This window comes from Macaca mulatta, chromosome 11, assembly GCF_049350105.2.
Source record: "Macaca mulatta isolate MMU2019108-1 chromosome 11, T2T-MMU8v2.0, whole genome shotgun sequence".
In the NCBI taxonomy this organism is placed as follows: domain Eukaryota; kingdom Metazoa; phylum Chordata; class Mammalia; order Primates; family Cercopithecidae; genus Macaca; species Macaca mulatta.
Window position 1 is genome coordinate 27,259,384 of NC_133416.1, and position 14,203 is coordinate 27,273,586.

At 40.5% G+C, this 14,203-nt stretch overlaps 1 protein-coding gene across 1 annotated transcript in view; it reads right to left on the bottom strand.

The window, feature by feature from the left end:
* The window catches only part of BCAT1 (branched chain amino acid transaminase 1), a 136,908-nt gene that overhangs the window by 104,686 nt on the left and 18,019 nt on the right, over positions 1–14,203 (bottom strand). The window lies entirely within an intron of this gene.

Consider the following 14,203-nt stretch of genomic DNA (forward strand, 5'->3'; position numbering starts at 1 on the left):
TCAAAATAAGATTTAAGACCCATGTTCAAAATAGAATCACAAGTCACTGTGACCTGATCGAGGACCTGGAAATTGACTGGTTTCCTAACATCTTCCTGTCCTGTGTACTTCTCTGGAAAGTCTTCCTGTATCCCCAAGAGCATGAGTTTTGCATGGTAGAGATGCTAGTTTAACACTGCATGTAATAGGCTAGTTATGACACTTGATTATTACCCTGCTCCTTTATGTATCAGCCTCCACCTGTCTAGGCAGTGACTTCATTCTCTTTGGGTTTCCAGTGCTTAGTACACAGTCAGGTAAATGTGTGAGCCTCAATAAATATCTACTCAATAAATTGATTGAATATATTAATCTAACATGTTTTTGCTTAAATTAAAAATTGATCAGTGGGTTGATATATTTTATAACACATGCATACACACATACGGAGAGACAGAAAGAGAGAGAGCAGAAAATAGATACCAGCATAAAGTCAATTGTGTTAGGCACAAAAGAACCAAATTAGATTTTAAATATGGCTATTGATTCAGGCTACTTACTGAACTGCCTTTATCTATTTATGAGATTCTTTGCCTTTTCTCCTAACTTCCTCACATTTCTGGATAGACAGTGAAATGTCCCCAGGACTTTTCCTAAATCTTATTAAGCCATGAGTTCTGAGCTCATTAGAAGATTTTGTTTTAAGCTCTAGCTCCATTGTCCAGCTGGGTTTAAGTTCTAGCTTTATTATCAGATAGATAATTATCTAGTATCTAGTAGATAAAGCTTGGGTAAACCACCTAATGTCTCTAAACCCCACTTTAATGTCCCTGAACCTCAGCTTCCTCCCCTATAGAAGTCAAAAGGAAATGCAAACTACTGAACAGAATATGTCATGGTTATTTGTTCTAACATAAGGTTATCAAGCTTATAGGTAGACCCTATAACACACCAGTAAATCACATAGACTCTGGAGTGACATTGGCAGATTTAATTCCAGCAATATCACTTACTAGCTTTGCAAGGTTTATCTAATTACTTACTGATATGGGTTAGCTATGTCTCCATGCAAATCTCATCTTGAATTATAGCCCCATGTGCTGTGGGAGGGACCCAGTGGAAGATAATTGAATCATGGGGGCAGTTCCCCCATATAGTTTCTGTGGTAGTGAATAAGCTCACGTTATCTGATCGTTTTATAAGGGGAAACCCCTTTCACTTGGTTCTCATTTTCTCTTGCCGCCACCATGTAAGAAGTGCCTTTTGCCTTCCGCTATGATTGTGAGGCCTCCCAGCCATGTGGAACTGTAAGCCCATTAAACCTCTTTTTATTTATAAATTACCCCGTCTTGGGTATGTCTTTATTAGTAGCATGAAAATGGACTAATACACTTACCCTCTCTGTGCCTCCATTTCTCTATCTGTAAAATAATATTAATAATAGAGTTTTTATGAGGACTCAATGAGACAAATCATGTAAAGCCTATTTTAGCATCCAGGAAGATCTCAATCTATGTCAGTTATAATTGTTAAGTTGAAGATTTGTATTAAGTGTGTGGGCCTTTTGAGGTAATACGGCCTGTTTGGAAGCTGAGTTATTTATAATTTTAGAGAGAAGAATGAATCCACCAGAACTCCACCTCTCTATAAACTGCACTCTATGGCATGGCTTAATTAGAGGCCTGCTGCAGGGCTGAGAAGTAATGCTTGACCTTACATGTTCCATAAATCCTCTTGGCAAACTGACCACTCCAGATTTTTATTTTTACTTTCATTTTTTATTTTTGGAGTAGCATATTTTATTTTTTGAGTGCTTCTACCACTATACTAAGAGAGGCTGTTTCCAGAAAAACTCTCAAACTATTTTTCCTCTGCTCTCACACGAAAACAATCAACACAGAAGACTTCTGGACCCCAAAATATATGGGGATTTCTCCCCAGCAGGAAGCAAGCAATCAGTTCTGCAGCAGACACAAGCTAGGTGTCCTCTAATTCAGCTCCAACACTGTCTACCCAGAGATAGCATCAAATCCCACAAGTTGAGGGCTCAGTCCCACAAGAGCATCCTGTCCTTCCAACCAGTCATAAGTTCAGGTCTCTGGAAGTTCTGACCAACAGGCTTCAAGGTGGGGTTGCCATGACCCCCTCTTCGAGTTTGATTAATTTGCTAGAGTGGTTCACAGAACTGAGGAAGACACATTTACCAGTTTATCACTCAGGATATTTTTTAAAATACAAATAAAAGCCAATGAAAGGGATACAAGAAGGTCAAAGTCTGGAAGGGTCCTGCGCACAGGAGCTTTTGTCCTCGTGGAGTGGGGATGTGTCACCCTCCCAGCATGTGAATGAGTTTTTGTTTACCTTCCCATGATCCTCCACGTGTTCAGCACCGGAGATTCATGGGAAGGTAAAAAACACTTCTTAGAAGCTCCCTGATCCATTCCTTTTGAGTTTTCATGGAGGCTTCATTACATAGGCATGACTGATTAAACTACTGGCCATTGGTGATTAACTTGACCAGCCCCACTGTGAAGCTATCAGTCAACACTAACATACAAAAAGACAGCCTTTGGAGATTCAAGGATTTTTAGTAATCGTATGCCAGGAAACAGGAACAAAGACCAAATACATGCATTTCACAATATCACAGGGACACTGGCTTTTTTGAGGCCTTTCCTCAGATCACTAGAGCAACATACAGGAAAACCAATTTTCTACTAGGGTCCTTTAGATGTTCAGACTTGGCGTGATCCTCCTGTGAGTTAAAATGTACCTCCTCCAAAAGTCTGATTCATTTGTCTCTCTACTTAGAAAAAACTGGTATGGAAACTCTTTTCCACCAATGATGATGACAGGCATTTTTCCCAACAATGTAAGCCCAATATATTCCAGTCTCAATTTATAAGACAGATACAGCATAGGATCTTTAATACACATATCTAGGAAGATCTCTGAATTACTTAATAAAATATTCGGGAATATTCCATCCACTCCAGAGCTGACAAAGAACAACAGTTATAGAAAAAATAGCTGTAGAGGCAGTGAATATTTAAGATGGGTTGGTACCTTTCATTTTAATAGCTTCTATTAGTCACAACTTGTTAAACTGTAACATTCCTTTCTAAATCTGCTTCCTGCTCCTTCCTCACTTCTGTAATTTTCTGCAGTAGAATATGTAGTACATACTGGCTCTACAAATTGCCAGGTGCACATCAAAGGAAAGCATGAAAAAAATAGTAAAGAAAAAGTAAACCTTCCAAAGGATTTCATTGTTAGATAAGAAAACTAGCACACATGCGCACACATACACACACACACATACACACTTTAAAGAAAGAACGAGGGGTCCTGATAAGCTGGCACATAAACCTGTTGTTCCCATCAAATGAATCATCAAAGATTTGAGAGTTAATTTGAGTGAATGTGTCAGTATTATTCCAACAAAGACATAAGCATACACACAAACAAAAGATTTTTTTTTTTTTTTTTAGACAGGGTCTCATTATGTTGTCTAGGCTGGAGTGCAGTGGCTGCTGATAGATATGATCATAGCACACTGCAGACTTGAACTCCTGGGCTCAAGCAATCCACCTGCCTCAGTCCCCCACGTAGCTGGGACTACAGGCATGTGCCACCTTGCCCAGCTACAAGATGTTTTTTACCTGAAGAGTTAATATAATCCATAATAATAACCACCCTCTGTATAACTCATCCTACATCAGGCCCTTAGTTTCACACACATTTCACCACATTTTTCATACTTAAAACAACCCTATAAGGTAGATATCATCATTACGATAGCAACCCATTTTACAGATGAGAAAATTGCAAGCAGTTTGGTGATTCTCTAAGAAGATGCACAGGACTCAATACTTTCAACTATAATTTATTACAGTATAAAAATTATGGCCGGGCGTGGTGGCCCATGCCTGTAATTCCAGCACTTTGGGAGACCGAGGCAGGTGGATCACAAGGTCAGGAGATCAAGACCATCCTGGCCAACATGGTGAAACCCCATCTCTACTAAAAATACAAAAATTAGCCGGGTGTGTTGGTGTGCGCCTGTAATCCCAGCTACTCGGGAGGCTGAGGCAGGAGAATGGCTTGAATCCAGGAGGCAGAGGCTGCAGTGAGCCGACATGGGGCCACTGCACTCCAGCCTGGGAAACAGAGTGAGACTCCGTCTCAAAAAAAAAAAAAAAAAATTTTTTTACAAGGCAAAAATCAGCAAAAGGAAAAGGCATGTGGGACAAAGGAAATCAGACATGGGCTTCCCAGAGTCCTCTCCCAGTGGAGTCACACAGGATGCACTTAACTCTTCCAGCAACGAGTTGTAATAATGCGTGTAAAACATTACTTACTAGGGAATCTCATTAGACACTCAATGCCCAAGGTTTTTATGTGGGGCTGTCATGTAAACACTCCTACCTAGCACATCCTAAAATTCCAGACTCCCAGAAGGGAGCAGATGTGCAGCAGAAACTTCATTGTTTGTACAAATATTTTAGGCATCGGGAGCCATTCTTCTCAGGGAATGGTGAGAACCTTCCAGAAATTCAAGTTCCCAGACACCAGACAAGGGCCAACCTTGCAAGCCTTTCTAAGACTAGCAGCCTCAGGCCTACTTTAATTCTTTTCTACACAGGAGAAGCCTGAGAAGCCTTGGTCAACTGTGCAGAGGCAGAGGACGGGGCTGTCACTGAGCAAGGGACATGAAGCATTCAAGTGTGTGTCTGTGTGTGTGTATATACACACACATTATATATATACATTATATATACACATTATATATTTTATATATATTATATATACACATTATATATACATTTTATATACACATTATATATACACATTATATATACACATTATATATACACATTATATATTTTATATATACATTATATATACACATTTTATATACACATTATATATTTTATATATACATTATATATACACATTATATATACACTTTATATGTACATTATATACACACATTATATATATATTTTTTTTTAGACAGGGTTTCTGTCTGCCATCCAGACTGGAGTGCAGTGGTGCAATCTCAGCTCACTGCAACCTCCACCTCCCGGGTTCAAGCGATTCTCCTGCCTCAGCCTCCTGAGTAGCTGGGATTACAGGCGTGCACCACCATGACTGCCTAATTCTTTTGTTTGTTTTTTTGTATAGATGGGGTTTTGCCATGTTGCCCAGACTGGTCTCAAACTCCTGAGCCCAAGTAATCCTCCCACCTCGGCTTCCCATAGTGCTAGAATTACAGGCATAAGCCACCATACCCGGCCTTCAAGTATATTTCTTATGTTCACATCAGAGAGAAGCAAACTGAGTATCAAGAAGATTGATTGCCTTGACTGAAGTAACACACCTGCAGAGGGAGAGCTGGTTCTAGAACCCAGGTCTTCAGACCACACAGGGCACTTAACAAATATCAGAGTGAAAAGCAGAATCTGCTCAGTCCATTCCCTTCTCTGCCATTAGTGAAGATACCGATCAATCAATTTAATTTATTTATTCATACACTATAAGGATTTATTAAAATCAAACAAAACAAAACAATACAAGTTGATTTTTCACAGGTGACTTTTTAATCTGCATGATGGCATGATTATAGCACTAGATATTTTCAACCGATTATGTCGATAATATACATTCTCATTTCCTCCCTTTTTTTGCCCCTCAGTTTTCTGACCCATCCTCCCTTTTCTAGAGTGAGAAGACCATAAATTACCAATGATTTACTGAAAAATACTGCCTTTGAGTAATTCTTAGTAACTTGTAAGAAAATAACAGTAACAAATTATAACGAGAGGAGGGAGAGAAAGAGAACCCCTTCTTTACACAAGAATGCTACTCAGTGCCAAGAATGATATAATTAGATCCATTAATACTAAAGTCATCAGAAGAAAGGTTGTCAGAGAATGGGATATTTACACAGCCTCAAGTCTTGTGCCACAAATTACATATTAATTTAAAAGGAGAAAATGTCCCTTTACAAGGGTGAGAAATGGTGGCCACCACCTTCACCAAGTGACCAAACTTAACATGACTAATGCAGGAACCAATGCATATCATGTGTCTCCTGATGCAAGGCAATTAGGAGTACACAACCTCACTTCAGTGGTATTCTTGCCAAGAAGTAGAGCCTGGCTCTAATCATAAAGATAAAATTAGAGAAATTCAGGATGTGAAACAGCCCATGAGCCTGAATTATTCAAAACAGACAATGTCATTAAAAAACAATAGCAGCAAAAACACACAAATATTGATCCATATTAAAAGAGACATAACTATGAAGAGTAATGTGTAAACAAAACAAACACATTTTGAGGTCAACTAGGGAAAAATTATATATGAACTAGATATGACGTGATCTCACTGAATTAATATTAATCTTCTTAGGTGTGCTATGGAGGAGAATGTCCCATATGAAGTATTTAGATAGGAAATATCACAACCGTAATTTATTTTCATATGATTCAGTACTTGGGAGAAAGAGAAAGCATATAGAAAGGTTAACCATTGGTGAATCAGTTGATAAATGACAGATTCAAAAACAGTTGTTTTTTGAAACAGTAGTTCTTTCATCTCTACAGTAAGTGTGATGGTTAATTTCATGTGTCTACTTGGCTAAGCTATGGCGCCCAATTGCTTAGACAACACAAGTTCAAATGTTGCTGTGAAAGCATTTTTTAGATGTGATTGCCATTTAAATCAGCAGACTTTGAGTGAAGCGGATGGCCCTCAATGTGGGAGGGCCTCATCCAATTAGTTGAAGGCCTTAAGAGCAAAAAAGAAGGAGGTTTCCTGAAGAAGGTATTTGGCCTCAGGACTGCAATTGCAATAGATACTGTACCTGACCTGCCCTGCAGATTTCAGATTCATGACTGCAACATCAACTCTTAGCAGAATTTCCAGCTGACCAACTTGCCCTATGGATTTCAGACTTGCCAGCTCCCACAATCACGTGAACCAATTCCTTAAAATAAATCTCTTTCTTTCTCTCTCGATCTCTTGATAGAGAGCTAGAAAGATTATAGATATAGATAAAGATATAAATATAGATACAGATATGCCCTATTGGTTCTATTTCCCTGGAGAACCCTGCCTAAAACAATAGGTTTGGAAATTGTTAAATAAAAAATTGCAGAGAAATTATTTTTAAAATCTTCACTTGTCTGTTAAATGTGGGACAGAATAATTTTTAAAAACACAAATCATCTCCAAACCCCAGTTCAACTATAAGTTACAAGCTTTTCTCCCTGATTGAGATTTATATTTGAAGCAATAGTCATTTGCTTTGAGTTAAATTTCACCTCTTGGATGATAATGAAATGAGTAAAAATCAAGTTATAAGATGCCTATAACCCCGGCTACTTGGGAAGGTGAGGTGGGAGAATCGCTTGAACCCGGGAGACGGAGGTAGCAATGAGACGAGATCGTGCCACTGTACTCCAGCCTGGGTGACAAAGTGAGACTCTCTGTCGAAAACAAAAAAAAAAAAAAGAAAGAAAAGAAAAAAATCAAGTTGTAAGAGAGAAAGAGAAGAATGCAAGGTGATCTACATAGACAAGCTACATAGCAATGCTGGAAAAACCTAGAATGTTATTTTTCCTTAAAAATCTGCCAGTGGCTCCAGTTAAACATGGCAGACTGAACACACGAACCTTTCTCCACATCTTTTTAGATATTCACCTAAACTAATACCATTGTCTTTTAAAGTTTAATCCATAAGAGAAAGAGAATGGGAAACATGGTAATGAGTGACATTAACATTTTGAAAGTTAGAAAGCTGATAGCAGAGAAGGAACTAACACTGTAGCTTAGAAAGAACTGAAACTGTATTGCACAAAGAAGGAGATACTGATGAGAAGCCACCTTTCCCTCATCTCAGAGAGGCTCAGAATAGAAGATCCAGGTGCTTCCAAAGGGAAGGCTGAAAAAAGGGACTTTTGATGCCAATCTATATAACCATTCATTGAATGACATTGTCTTGGGAGAGTACGACCAGGAATAGTTTTATTTTTCTCTCATTACTGCCCTTCATACCCACTTTCAAAAATCTACCATCCCCATCTGGAGATGATCACACTGATCCTATTGAGTTTCCAGTCACTTTTACGTATTAGGAAAATCTTGCTGCAAGTACTTAAAAGACCAGTATGATCTGTAATAAAACTTCAACCTCACATTGCATTCAATACTTTACTGTCTGAGCAGCCACCACCACCAGCCCCCAACAAGCTGAGGTTGGTAACATCTGTAAAAGAAAACAAAATTTCAAAACTCTCTAAAATTATTTATTATGCCAAGGGAGAAGTTAAGTCCTGGAAACTGATTCACATAGCATGTTTGCAATTCTGCTTCTTAGGTTATGGATTCACTCTCTTCTCATCGTTCTAGTTCTGTAAATGACTAGGAGAGACCAAAGACCAGACCTTCCCCCTTCACTGATCTTTGTTATGGATTAATGGATTAACTGCCTCCTTTATTGCCCTGTACCTAACTCACACCAGATGACACAAAAGACCCCGTGGGATGAGCACAGTAGCTCATGTCTGTAATCCAGGCACTTTGGGAGGCTGAGGCAGGAGAATTATTTGAGTCCAGGAGTTTGAGACCAGCCTGGGAAAAAGGGGGATCCAGTCTCTATAAAAAATAAAAAAAATTAGCCGGGCATGGTGGCATATGACTGTGGTCCCAGCTAGTCAGGAGACTGAGGTGGAAGGACTGCTTGAGCCCACAAGATCAAAGCTGCAGTGAGCTGTGATTGTGCCATGCCAGCCTGCAATACAGAGTGAGACAGTCTCAAAAAAAAAAAAAAAGAAAAAGAAAAAACAAAAATACAAACCCATGACTGTCACACTTTAAGTGCTAAATGGTTTTTGTTTTGTTTTGTTTTGAGATGGAGTTTCACTCTTGTTGCCCAGGCTAGAGTGCAATGGTGCAATCTCAGCTCACCATAACCTCTACGTCCCAGGTTCAAGCAATTCTTCTGCCTCAGCTTCCCGAGTACCTGGGATTACAGGCGTGCACCACCATGCTGGGCTAATTTTTTTGTTTTTGTTTTTGTATTTTTAGTAGAGATGGGGTTTCACCATATTGGCCAGGCTGGTCTCGAACTCCTGACCTCAGACGATTCACCCACCTCAGCCTCCCAAAGTGCTAAGATTACAGGCGTGAGTCATCGCTCCCGGCCCGTGAAATGTTAAATACGCCTTTCCCAAATGAAAAAGACCACCTTGACTAATCAGATCATTGTAAGTAGGCATTAAGCCTTACACAGAAAGATGTTGAAATTCTGTTAAGCTTACCTAAACTTTCTCTATATAAACCATCCCAAACTTCTACAGTTCAGAACACTGACTTCCATTCTTTGGGATCCATGTTTCCCTAGCACTTGTCCTTAAACTTTGCACTTGAATAAACTCTCTTTAAACTAGATTCTGATCCTTTTGATTATTTTAGGTTGGCACATCCAACAGAAATGGGGTTCCTGTTTTTTCAGCACTGGAGCTCAGGACACACCATCCCAAAATATGACCAGAATATGCCACATCAGATTATACTTATTTGACATATTTCCAGTTAGTTATTCTGAGACACTGTAGACACAGGAGTAGCTCTGAAAAACTGTCTTTTTGTAAACAAAATTGATATCTATAAAGACAAAAACTTTGATAAGAATCTCATCAACCAGGGAAGATTTTATCATCAGGGAGAAGACTGGACATCCTGCCCAGGTAGACCTTGTCACAGGCTATTACTTATTCTTCTGATGGGGGACTCTGAGACAACTTTTATCACCTGAGAGACTTTTAATCTGCATAACAAGACAACCTATGCTTGCTATACACTTCCTCTCCTCACCCTCCTACAACCTGTCACCTCCTCCCCTCAATAAGCCCCAAGCCCTGATTCCTTTTCTGTAGCTCAGGAATACTACATAAACTTCAATCCTCTGGCCTTTCTTTGAGTCTCATATTTTACAGGACTCCCATGTGTATGCACAAAATACATCTCTGTCTTTTCTCCTATTTATCTTTCTACTGTCAGTTTACTTCATTAACTCATTTATGAAAAGGGTAAAGAAAGTTTTCTCTCTCCCACATGACTTTCCTCTCCACTCCCCAGCTGCTGTTTCCAGGACTCATGGAGTTAAGTGTGGATCATGAATTAGAGGAAATGGTTAACAATCTCATTTGTCCGTGACCATTATAATCTGGCACGGGGGACCCTCTCCTATGGCAAATGCCCAAATTCTGGCTTTCTATTGCATCATGGTCACTTATGGATTCTTTACAACCTTCCCTCCCCCTTGTTCCCACCTCCAATGGAGACCGCTGCCTTGCATAGCCCCACTGCAATGATGCACATTCTGTCTCACCTCTAAGGATTCTCCTTCAACCCCAGCTCTGGCATTATACCCTACACAGCCTCTGAACCCTGGGGTCTCCTTGCCCCAGCAAGCAGCCTTCTTAGACAGCGTCCTTTTGAGGTGTTTCTATGACACCTTTCCTCAGAGTTCACATAGTTCATGACATCTTTGCCCTACTAAACTCTGGAACTGCAAACTGCACCCACCGAAGACCCATCTCTTGACTCTAACCACAGGCAGCACCAGCCAGCCTGGACTGTCCCAGGGGAGAGCTGACACTGCTATGTCCCATACACCAGTGGCACAAGTCAAGTGTTCGCAAGCTACAGATCCTCTAGGCAAAGCACTTCTCACTTAATTTTTAGTGAATGCTATGATGGGAGAATGGGAGAATCACTTTTTTACCTCTTCCAGGGTAAAGAAGTTTCCAGAAATGCCAAGCTCTCCTTGATTGGCTGGCAATTTTTTATTTCCAAATACTCTTATTTCCTTTCTGTTCAATCGCCAGTCTTCTATTAAATATAAAATGGAGATAAGTTATAGGCTAAAGCTTGCAGAATTAGTTTAGTCATCCTTTAGATTTGTCAAACGTGTTTGGAATTTGGAGGTAGCATCCCTCTGTGCTCAGCACTGAAGTCTCAGTGGAACAGAGCCCTTTTTTTCTTTTTTTCTTTTTCTTCTTTTTTTTTTTTTTTTTGAGACGGAGTCATGCTCTGTCGCCCAGGCTGGAGTGCAGTGGCTGGATCTCAGCTCACTGCAAGCTCCGCCTCCCGGGTTCACGCCATTCTCCTGCCTCAGCCTCCCAAGTAGCTGGGACTACAGGCGCCCGCCACTTCGCCCAGCTAGTTTTTTGTATTTTTTAGTAGAGACGGGGTTTCACCGTGTTAGCCAGGATGGTCTCGATCTCCTGACCTCGTGATCCGCCCGTCTCGGCCTCCCAAAGTGCTGGGATTACAGGCTTGAGCCACCGCGCCCGGCCCTTTTTCTTCTTCTTCTTCTTTTTTTTTTTTTTTTTTTTGAAGTGGAGTCTTGCTCTGTCACCCAGGTTGGAGTACAATGGCACAATCTCAGCTCACTACAACCTCCGTCTCCCAGGTTCTGGTGATTCTCCTGCCTCAGCCTCCCAAGTAGCTGAGACTACAGGAGCCCACCACCACGCCTGGCTAAGTTTTTGTATTTTTAGTAGAGACAAGGTTTCATCATGTTGGCCAGACTAGTCTTGAGCTCCTGACCTCAGGTGATCCAACCCCTCAGCTTCCCAAAGTGCTGGGATTACAGGTGTGAGCCACTGTGCCCGGCCCAGGATGCTATTTTTTTAAAGGATTAATCAGAAGAAATATGAAGAGTAAACTTTTAAAATTCAAGAGAAAGGTTGAAAGATAACATTGATGACATCTTTCTCCCACCTCAAAAATTGGACACTAGAAGAGAAAAATTAAATTAGAGGATCAATCAAGGAGGTCTAATATTAAACAAATAGAAGTTTAAGAATGAGAAAAGAGGGAAAGCAGAGGAGAAGAAATCAGTAAAGATATAGGAAAAGAAAATTTTCTAGGATGAATGACTAAGGACCCATGTTATGATAAAGTTCCCCAAATTAGCAATAAAAAGAGACCCTGAATACCTCAAGGAACAAAAAATAGGTTACACATAAAAAGGACCTGAAATACGAGCCCCTTTGGACTTCTCATCAGTAACACAGGAAACTAGAAAACAGTAAAGCAATTCCCTTAAAATTCTGGTGAAAAACCATTTCTAACCTAGGATATTATTCAAAATCAAGTATTAACCTAGAGCAAAAGTAGAACAAAAAGTCAGGCATGTAAAGAATCAAAACATCTACCTCTCATGTGCTCTTAATCTAAAAACAACTGGAGCATATGTGCAACACAATGAGGAAGTAAGTAAAAAAGAGAACACCACAAGATTCAGAAAACCGGGGATGTAACACAGAGAGAGGGTAAAAGATGCCAAGAGGAAGTCTTAGGCAGGCAGCTGTGCAGCTGGCTCAGAGAGAAACCAGCACAAATTAGTGCAAGAATGAGAATGGTGGCAGAAAGAGTACAGAGAAAAAAAAGAAAACGAACTGTCAGATACATCTAACCTAAGCAAAATTACATTGAGAGGCTGTCAGGAAGTTGGGAATTGGAAACAATTCATAACAAATATGCAGTAAGTAAATAAAAGGAAATAATGCAGGAATTAACTGCAGGAAAAACAAAATGAGGTATAAGGGGAAAAAAATGTAACCACAGTACACTACTTGACTTGCCAGTGACTTTTAAAAATGGAATTCCATCTGCTACTCAAAACCTCTCAGGGGCATTTCACCACATTTAGAATAAAATCCACACTTACCAGGACTAAGGAACTTCAATGATGTGACTCCACTCCTGAAATCCCCCCTCTTGGATTATCCTCTGGGAAGTTTCATTTGCTGTTCCATACGCATGGGACACACTTACCTCCAGATCATGGTACTCAGGTGTCAGCTGAAAGTTCACCTTTTCTGTGAAGCTTTCCCTGACCAGTCAATATAAATTAGTACCAGTTTCTCTCAGCTCTGTAACTACTGCATCATTTCATTTTATTCATATTGCATCACTGATTGAAAATATTTGATATGTTACTATATGAGGATAAATTATAATAATATTAGTTAATACTTACAATACTTACATACTACTTATTTCAGACCGGACCCTGTTATAAGTGATTTATATTTGTTTTTGGTTCTTTGTTGCAGACAGAGTCTCTTTCTATCGCACAGGCTGGAGTGCAATGGCACAATCTCGGCTCACTGCAACCTCCACCTCCTGGATTCAAATGATTCTCATGTCTCAGCCTCCTGAGAGGCTGGGATTACAGGTGTGTGCCACCACGCCTGGTTAATTTTTTTGTTTGTTTGTTTTATTTTGTTTTGTTTTGAGATGGAGTCTCACTCCATCGCCCAGGCTGGAGTGCAGCGGCGCAATCTCGGCTCACTGCAACTTCCGCCTCCCACGGTCAAGTGATTCTCCTGCCTCAGCCTCCCGAGTAGCTGGGACTACGGGTGCTCAACACCACGCTCTGCTAATTTTTATATTTTTAGTAGAGATGGGGATTCACCATATTGGCCAGGCTGGTCTCAAACTCCACCCACCTCGGCCTCCCAAAGTGCTGGGATTACAAGGGTGAGCCACCACGCCTGGCTTTTTTTTTTTTTTTTTTTGTATTTTTAGCAGAGATGGGGTTTCCCTATGTTGGCCAGGCAGGTCTCAGGCTTCTAACCTCAAGTAAACTTCGGGCCTCCACCTCCCAAGGTGCTGAGATTACAGGTGTGCACACCACTGTGCCTGTCAACATTTGTTATTTTATTTAATCCTCACATCATCCATGAGAGGTGGGTTATACATATTACCACCATTTCACAAACAAAAACACTGAGGCACAGTTTAATAACTTGCTGGGGGTCACTCAATAGCAAAGCTGGGGCTCACACACCTGCAGTCCAGTCCCAGTTTGTGCTTGTAACCATGTGTTATATGGCCTTTCCCTGCAAGGTGCAGGAGAGCTGCAACTTTACCTACTCTTCACCCTCTGATATGGTTTGGCTCTGTGCCCCTGCTCAAACCTCATGTGGAATTTTAATCCCCTCGTGTCAGGGGAGGAACCCGGTGGAAGGTGATTGGATCATGGGGGTGAACAGTGAGTGAGTTCTCACTTGAAGTGGCTGTTTTCTGGGGTATACACCAGGGGTTCATCCTCTCACGCCAGGAAAATACAGGACACAGACACACACAGGGAGTTTAGGAGCACAGGTTAAAAGGCAGAAGAAGGAAAAAGGAAAAC